We start from the raw sequence: 8,329 nt of genomic DNA on the forward strand, positions 1-8,329 counted from the left end.
GTGCTGATCTATTCAGATAAAGAATGCTATGTCTTCCCACAACTCTTGTCAAAACTATTTCCCCAAAGATGCAGGTGCCAGATACCTATTTACTTATTCTTAATGAATTTCCTACTAAGGGGATGCCAAGCTTTTCTTCTCCTCTCCATGTACCCATGCTAACACACATATGCTACATTGAAGATGATCCTACCTTGTCAAGTAAAGAGCATTTTACATAATCTTGCAAAAACCAGTCTTCTTAGTAGTTTGTTTAGGTAAAAGCAGTAGCTAGGCCCACCACTAGCTCTTAAACAGCATCAGGAATCATTTGAACACAAACATTTCATGCATGAACTCAAATGCCTTTCTGATCTACGGCAATTCAGTTTTCCCTTAAGGACACACAGAAATAAGTGGGTATATTCCCACTGGATCACCCCATGCCCTCAATAGCTTAATTGTTCTATGCTTCACTGATGCAGAATCATAATGACTGCATAGTATTGTGCTGCTTCCTTTGCCCTTTCTAGCAATTTGTAAACACTCAGTTCATTTATATTTAACTTTCCACATCAAACCAGGAGAAGTTCACCAGGTTGAAGCTCCATGATCCTAATGACATTCTGTAGAAGGTGGTCAGGAACACAGGGACTGGCTGTCCCAGATGCCCACAGGAAAAACAAACAGAACACCTATATTTCATGCACTCTATTTTACAATCTTCTCCATCTCCACATATCTGTGCTTTCCTAAAGTCATAGAAGTTAATAACAAGGTTAAGAGCATCTTTATAAGGTCCTTCACTTTGCCTATGTTTATTCACAGCTCGAGGAAAATCCTGATAAAAATGCATCCTACAATACAACTGGCTAGACCAGTACTCCAAGACACTAAAAGAAATTGTCTTTCTTCCCTTATAATGCATAGCAAGGGTGAATAAAACAAATTATTCTTGTTGAACAAATCGCACTTGAAGTGAAAATTGCAAAGTAGTTTCCACATTTTTTGTGTAATTCTCCTGAAAAGGACTAAAACTCTAAAAACGTCATGTAACAAGAGGTAGAGATTTAGTTGCACTGTCCTGCCTAGTTTAAAGCATGCAAAGAACAGTCCTTTGGGGCCTTGACTTTTGCCTCTGGCATAACTTTTGTTTGATCTCACCCAATCAACTTGGACTTGGTTTGAAGTCTTTTTTGCCAAAGCATAAGATGAATAGTTATGCATAATGTTGCTTATAAAATACTATAGCAACATATCTAAACAGTCCTGAAAACAGGTATCAGGAATGAAAACTGACTAAAACAGGGATACAAGCACAAGTCCCAGCAGAAATTCTTAGGCAAACTTACCCCGTTGTGAGAAGGAAGAAAAGGGGAAAGGTTTTTTAACCGCAGAAATATTGATAAGTGGCACATTCAAATATGGTTTTACAGAACAAGAATAAACATACTGATTAAGATTGCTAGAAACTGTGTGGTGGCTGCACCAACATGTTTTGAATTGAAAAGGTTTGCTGAAATCCAGAAGAAAAGCTTGAGCAAAAAATGAAGAAGCTATTAAGGTAACACAAGCCTTACCAGCCTCTATCAGATCCACTGATCGTGGCTCATTCAGTTAACTGATCTTTGACGTTGTTTTGTGGAACCATTTTCAATCAATTAATCATTTTAATGGATGACTTCTACTGATATTAATAACACTTTATCGAGAGAGATGGAAACAAAGACAGACCTATGGGGTAACCAACTCAGGGAACAGTACTACAGTTGAAAGCCTCAAAAAGAAACCTTCAGCTTCCCTGTCAGTAATCATCAAGTACATTTGTGGAACAGTTGGCAAGACATTCTACTGCAGCTCATCACTTCTTTTTCTGGCTTTCTCCCTTATAAAATTATTTCCTCTTGATATCACCAGACACACAATAACTAGGCTAAAAAATTAAGCTTGCTGTCTAAAGCAATCCTCCCTGCTTCTTTTCTCCATCTGGAGTTCAAGCCAATACAGGAATATTGCAACATTTTCAGAGGGTCTTCATCATTATTTCTTAAGAAAAGAGACTTCTTTTTAACTCTCTTTTGAGCAAATTGCCCGTGAATTGGAAATATTTTAAAAAATAAGGCAGCTAGAATTTATATATCTCCATAGCTATATATGTTATGGTGCACTACATTTCTTATGCCAGTAAAAATAAAATTGTTCAGGACCTTGCTTATCATACACAAAAAGGCTGCAAGTTATGAGTAAAAGGGGACAAGGAACAGAGAGAAATACAAGTATGCCAGACGTTGAACAGGAATGTCTTATTCTTAGAATTGTTCTAATTCTTCAAGCTTCAGTGTCATATTTTGTGTGCACAGAAAGAGTTGTGAAATACTTCACAGTGAATTATCAGGGGTAAAAAGGTTATGGTATGAACTACTCAGTTTAATTTTACTTTCCATACATTGCACAAAAGGAAGGGGACCTACGCTTTGTTTTTTAAAAGCGTACAAAAAGGCTTTTATCCCCAAACCTCAGAAACGGCTAAGAACTACACAGTACAAACACAAATACAATCCTTCAGACTGAAGAAAAGTTTTAAATTTAAATTTTTTAATGCTCACCAGCAATAATAGCTAACATAAGGGCAGTACTAACTACTTCCTCAGAAACATTTCAGTTCAGGATAACTAATATGTGTCTTTCCCCTTCTAGCTGAAGGAATACAATCCTTCAGATTAGAGGAATTCTTAAGACCAAAGACTTAGTCACAAGAAGTTAATAGTCCATGCAAAACCAAAAAAAATTACATTCAGATAAACTAATCAAGTCTTTCCTTTGTACTTTGAAATATAATGTGATGCTAGCATAACACCAAACCTTTCAGTACCACGGTTAATCAAATTATTTGTGGAAATATAAGGTACCACCTCCAAAATAACCCAGAAGTACAATATCAGCACCACGAGTGCACAGCCTTGGTTATCATGGCCATCACTGAGATTCAGGGATGGGACCACGGAGCATTGCACAGTTTAACAGGTCTGCAGCAGAGGCTGCAAGTACCTTCCTGCAAAGCTTCCAGCATCAAGACACCTGAAGCCATTAGTCTATTTTAAAACTTGAATAGACTTGACAAAAATTCTCACATACCATGGAGCCTAAGAAAGACCTAAGTACCAATGTCAGATCACAGGCACCCTAAAACACTTCCCAGATAATCCACCGCATTAAGAAACAGGTGTTATCATTTTAAAGATGCATATGAAGGCCACATTGTTCCATTTTGAAAGCAGGGAAACTTCCTCCAAGATTTCAATTTAAACAGTCACCTTCATACTGTTCTACAGTTAATTCTCATCTTTATACTCAGGATTAATTGAATAATTCACCAACATGATGATTCATCTGCAGGTAGTTAGCCAGCTCCTTTTCCTTAATCTGAAGAGCATTTGTGTGGCTGTTTGGGAAGTGTTTGTTTTGGTTTTTTGCAGCTTGTAATTTTTTTTAAGCTTCTTTCCTTCACCAGTGGTAGACCACAGGCTGGAAAAGGTACCACTAGACCATGAGAAACAGCAATTCTTCACTAATGTGTCCCCAGGGCAGAAAATGTTTGGCTACAACTTGATGTGACACTTTTGGTTCCAGCACAATATAACAATCTTTCAGTCACTGTTTGAAATTACAGAGAAACAACAAGCAGGTCAAAGTTCAGCTGTAAATTAACACTCACTTTAATAAAAAATAACTTTAAAATAATGACATCAGCTAAGGCACTCTTGTAGACATCTTCTCACACCTGCAAATATAAAATACACAACAGATGCTGGAGAAACCAAACTCCCTCCTCCCCTGCCACAACTGAAATACTGAGATTCTGCAGGAGAACTTATACACTGTAACTGATTACACTCGTATCTTTTCTAAACAGTTGTTTCTGCTGGCATGCATACACATATAAAGAAATCAAACTTGCACAAAAACACGTGAAAACCTTGCTATGATTCTTCTCCAGTTACAGTAAGGGATAGGAAAACTAGAGGAGCAAAGGAGCTCTAACCTGGTGCAAAACCTTTTCACTAACTTGGCAATCGATTAAGGAAATAAAAAATACTGTCTTGATTCTAAAGAGACCTGAACTTCCACAGTTTGTAGCTGACAGTAATTAAAAGCTGTACAGATGGCTTGAGTTAGAAACCAGTGAGAAGGAGCCCACAGCTCCTTCTGGATGTTCCTGGTAAACAACTCATCAGCATTTAAAAGGAAGCCTCTTGTTCCCTCAATTCCTACAGAAGACTGACTGACATGTCAACCTACCTGAACCCAGCCTGACAGCTGAGACTCATCTGTCACAGCAAATAGGTTTGTGTAGGTTTTGTTTGCTTTTTTTAATTAAGAAAACCCTATGCAATACCATTGGCTTTTCAATTAAAATACCACATTGAGGACAATTCTGCCTTCATAAAAATTAGGTGCTGGTGGAGTATGTCATAGCAAAAAAAAGAAAAAAAAAGAAAAAAAAAAGCATTCTAGTTATTATTATATCAGATGTGAACTGCACTGAGTACTTTGGGTTTTTATGTGGCTACCCCTCAACAAAGTCAAAGAGATTCTGTAGGACTTCAAATCACAAAGGGAAAGGGGGAGCCAAAAATTGTACGTCTTACTGTCACTGATATTTGTTAGACGAATGTGCTTACAGAAGTTTCTTCAAGCCTCAAAATCTTTGAATATGAGACTTCAGGAATATAAATTCTAAAGGAAACAAGTAATCTGTAAAAGACAGACAAAGCAAGCAAGCTCTTATCATTTTACATGTGAGCGTTCTCTGGTTCCAAACACTGACCCTTTAAACCAATGGGTAAACCACAAGTAAACTCTGACATTTTCAACTTCCACTCCCCAGTGTTTGGTTCAAAACAAGTTTGCATGGTACAGAAGAACACAGTATAAGTTTGAAATCATTAATTCAAAAATAATCATACTAATTGAGAAAACGTATCAAGCAGTTATCAAATCCATTTCCAGCTACTCCTTTTTAATCCAAAGGTACCAGAAGTACCTGAAAAACTTCTATTTTTCCCCAGAAGAGGGGTACAACAAGGAAGCAGGAAACTTCTGCATTTCCACATTTCACTTTCAACCCTGCTCCTCAAGCTACAAGCTTCAGTAGAAATGTCTGTTCACTTTCACATGCAGCAGTGGCAGGAGTGGTTTAATCAGGCTCAGTACTGCCCTGACCAAGCCATCATAGGCACCTGGGACCCTATTCACAAACCACCAGCCACATTAATCCCACAAAGCTTTCATGCTTTGGAAAGGCAAAAAGCAGCAGGATGAAAGAGGTCTCCATCCAGACTTCAGATAGCATCATTAGAGACTTCTACATTTGGGGGGTTAATTTCCAAGGAAAAGTCAAAGTTATAATGTTAATGGCATTTAATCTCACTGTAAATAAGACAGAAGCTTCCAAGCACACCATCTCTTGGCAACAATTGTTGGAAATCTGCAAGCTAGGGATGCCAGGTCTTTTTATTTATCTCTTTTTTTTAGCATTCAGCTTAGATTACTGATTAAGATCACCAAAGTACAATATCCTCTTACAGTTCTTTCAACCATCTGCACTATCATCTTCAGAATATAGTCTGCATCCACAGTAATTAGTATTGTTGGTATAGACATCAACTAAATCTCAACTTCTAATGATTTTACTAGGCACATGTTCTACAGGGTTTATCTGTTAGGCAAGAGTTGCTTTCTTTATGCAGTCTTTGAAAAAATAATGATTGAATTGACTCAGCCACATGCCAGTGCAGAGTGCAGAATGCTCTGATGCAGCAGCTACTCCTGGGGCATTAAACAAGTCCTCCTGAAGGGAATTTAACATAGTTTACAAACATGCTCTTGGCCATTAAGAATAGTCTGAACAAGATTTCGGGCTGTTGCATTAATTTAGCTAACACAAACACACCAAGTCATCCTATAAAGAAGGTTCAGCTTCCACCCCAGAGAAAGTGGATTCCTCACTGTTTTTCTTTCAGGGCTCCCTAAAACACCAAGGTTCACATACTTGAGTTGCTCTCACAATCCAACTTCTTTCTCCATATTGTTCTTCCCTTCCCTTCAGACAAAGCTTGGTACATCCTAAAAAACTAATGCTGAGAAAAGCTAATTAGCATAATCATCAACTATTAGCAATTAATAGTATCTGTTAAACTCCAGGAAAGAGAATCTGTATAATTTTATGCCTGCTGCCATGCAAAAGTTTTCACAAAATTGGTTTGGTTTTCCTCCCCACCCCCCTCCCCATTAAACTTGCTTCACAGCCAGTTTCAAAACCTTTTTTTATCAGAGCAAAACTTTCAGCACTTTCAAGTTACTGAAATAAGCTGAGCTATCCTGTGAAGAAGGCAAAATGAGAACCATTTTCTTCCAATGAGTTTACTATTGAACCACTTGAGAACATAAGCTTGCAAATCACTTCCACGTTGCTAATCCTAAATATTCTAACTATTTCATGAATGGTATAAAGCGTATCTCCCCACTGGAATTGGAATAAAAAGAGAGGAGAAAAAAAAGCTACAGCTCACACAGTAGCCATTGTTTGAATATCAAAAGTGGAAGCCAGCACTGGCATAACTCTTAATCTGCCAAACTACTAGTTTATCTTGATGAAATTTAGTTAAACCATCAGACTGCTTTGAAGGTTTATGCTAAGAATATTTAAAAAAAACCCAAAACTCAGCAGTAGCTTCTAGAAAATAGCTTCCAGAAGACTAAATGGAGATTGTAGGCACAGCTTTAGATGGAAATTTAAATGCACCTATGTCTTGCAAGGCCAAAAAGTACATTTAATTAGGAAACTTAAGTCTTACTAAAGAAACATATGTACCAAATTAATTTTTTTATCTCTACATAAAAACACGTTTGACAAAGAAAGGGATTGTTTCTGAAACTACTGATCCCATGTCTTGATAAAAGACTTATATAAATATTACTAGTTAAGTTTTCACCAAGGTGGAGATGCTGGAGAGAAGAAAGGACATCCATCTCATAAAGCAAAATAAAATTAATATACAATTATATAACAGTCTTCACAGAGCAGTAATGTCAGAACTACAATTCTCAAACACATCAGCAGATGAATATCTTCTTTTAAATGTGTTTTTTATTCAATATGAAAGCTGAAACACTTCACTTTTAAGTGATCAGAGGTTAAGTTACAATGAAACGTCAAGAACATACTCATGCTCCAAAACAGAAACAACCAATTCTTCAGTGACTCACAGTCACTAGTATCAGACTTGGTAGATCAGCACAGACTTAAAAAAGTGAGACAGCAAATCCTCAGAAAGGTTGTCAGGTAAAAAAAAACTTCATCAGTTCATCTGTATTATTCTCAACCTTAATTACTAGATTTACAATAGTTACTGTATTTTAAAAACCCACTGCCAGTCCTTCTTCTTGACAGTATTTAATTTTACTGTAGCTTACACTTACCACCTCATCTTTTCAGGGGGCAGTTTCCAGTGGGAAACACTGCAAAATGATGAGAACTGGGCATGAGTCAGTTCAGGAGGAAGGGAAGGCTCAAACCCACCAGCCAAGAGAGAGCCCAAGTGGTGGTGGTTGGTTTTGTGACAGCAAGCAAATATCTTCCTTAGTGAATGAGGTGAGGTGGGGTAGGAAGGAATCAGACATTTGTCAACTCAAATTAGAAAATGAGAAAATTCCCCCCTCGAGAGCAGGTGTACTCAAGGTATTACTAATGAAGTTGCAAATTCCCATCCAGCCCCAATGGGCAAAGACAACTGTCACAGCACAAACAGACATCTTAAAGCCTGAGTGGGTGCTTGGCAGGGATGGAAGCAGCTCCGTTTATTCTGTGCTGCTGATTCTTTTCTGCAATCCATAATGCAAGTGAAGCTTCTTCTGAGAAGAGTTAGAACACATGCACTCACAGCCCCAGAGTTGGCCCTTCAGAACTGCATGGGCTGAGGCAGCCAAAAGGCATCCAGAGGAGCACCAGGACACTGACCCACTTCACACAATGGGAAGAATAAAAGGAAAAAAACCCAAAAGGCAGAGGTTGCCCAATTTCTAGCCCAATTGCGGCTAGAAACCAGCAAAAGATGGTGGCAATTGCAATGAAATTTTGGTAGAAGACTATCCTTAGAAATCTGGAATGTCAGTGAAAGCCACCCTGAATTTTTGTTTCTCAAAGAGACAACTCTAAAGCAGCTGAAACCATGTCTTTGCATGAAAAGAATGGGAGAAGCTACAAAGGTCACAGATTCAAGTTGTCTCAAGTTTCAGGACATTGCATGAGGAACACCAGCTCTGGAAAGGCACACAAAAATAGCTACCT

Source organism: Corvus brachyrhynchos, unplaced genomic scaffold, assembly GCF_000691975.1.
Source record: "Corvus brachyrhynchos isolate BGI_N302 unplaced genomic scaffold, ASM69197v1 scaffold237, whole genome shotgun sequence".
NCBI lineage: Eukaryota > Metazoa > Chordata > Aves > Passeriformes > Corvidae > Corvus > Corvus brachyrhynchos.